Consider the following 1,535-nt stretch of genomic DNA (forward strand, 5'->3'; position numbering starts at 1 on the left):
CAAATATTATTATTTTTGAACAAGCAAAAACATAATATAACACAAACATGTCTAACAAATTGGTAATTCCTTTTCAAAATTGGCAAAGTTCTGCCTCCTTCCTCATTAATGACAGTCTTGTCGTGTCACTAGAAAGGCCCCTGGTAAACGAATTTCTACCTAATGGTGGATTATCTGTGTATTGCATGTATCTAATTGTATACATCAGGTTTTTCAAGAAAAAAAAAAAAAACATCACATTGATCATGTAGAGGGCTTCAAAACTCATGTAACAAATATGATACATTTGGCGTTACAGGGTTAATAACCTCATAATAACATGAATGTAAAATGTAACAGGAATGACACAGGAGGCTCAAAGGTAAAGAGGAGTAAACAAATGTGTAAAATGGTTTGGTAATATCATTGAGCTTATTCTGCATTAAACTGGAAGTACACCATTCTGTAGATTTCAACAGCTTACCACAGGTATTACAGAACACACTTAAACATGTATTGATGCAATTGAAAAGCACATGCATAAATGTAAGGGATCAACACTTCCTGATGCGTTCATTACATGTTTTTTTTAATCAACACTGGCCTCAAAATTTCAGTCAGACTCTAGTATTTAATTAAAATAAATATTAAACATTTTAACCCATAACTTTAACATATTAATTATCAGCATAATAAATTAAAATGATTGTATGAAGAATATGTCCTAGTGGTTTCTAAATACAGTAAATCATAGTTAAGCACTAGTGTGACATTTAATGAATAAATATAATATGTACTTTACTGTTTCATTAATAAATTAATGTAGTTATGAGTTCATAGAATAGAATGAAAACATTGCCAAACCCAGTATTAACTTCAGTTTTCATCACTATAAGAACACAATGAAATGCAGCAAGATCATACATTTACACAGGTGTACTTCTGTGCCTTCACGAAAATAATAACTGAAATTTATTATGACTTTAATTCATAATAAGGAAGTGACACCAATACTTAAAAGAAATGCTGTTACTGGGTTGTGTTCAACATTTTCACACTATCAAACAAAAAGTTTTATGTCATTTTTCACCTGGTGTCCACGCATCCTTCAGTATGAACCATAAATGGATTATATGTAAATTCATCTTTACATCACTGAAAAAGAAATCTAAAATATTTTATTCAATCAATCACATCTGAATGCTTTTGACTTTCTACCACTGACTTGTTTTTCTGAAATTATGTATCAGATTTTTTTTGTCTGAACTGAATCATTTCTGATTCCCATCTTTTCCATTTATTACAAATTCATGATCAACAATTAAATCAAAACATGTAACTAATATACATTCGGGCCAATTTTAGACACAAATTATCATAAAGGTATAAAAAGCCTGAATCGACATCCAAAAAACTAATGATAAATGATGAATCAGTCTGAATCTGAACCATGTGAACCACTCAAACCCACTGCTTTTCTTCACATTGTATATTTTGCAAAATTTGATATTCCATTATTATAAGTCTGTCTTACTTTATTGTATTTAATTTTTTAA

Source organism: Sphaeramia orbicularis, chromosome 1, assembly GCF_902148855.1.
Source record: "Sphaeramia orbicularis chromosome 1, fSphaOr1.1, whole genome shotgun sequence".
Classification (NCBI taxonomy): Eukaryota; Metazoa; Chordata; class Actinopteri; order Kurtiformes; family Apogonidae; genus Sphaeramia; species Sphaeramia orbicularis.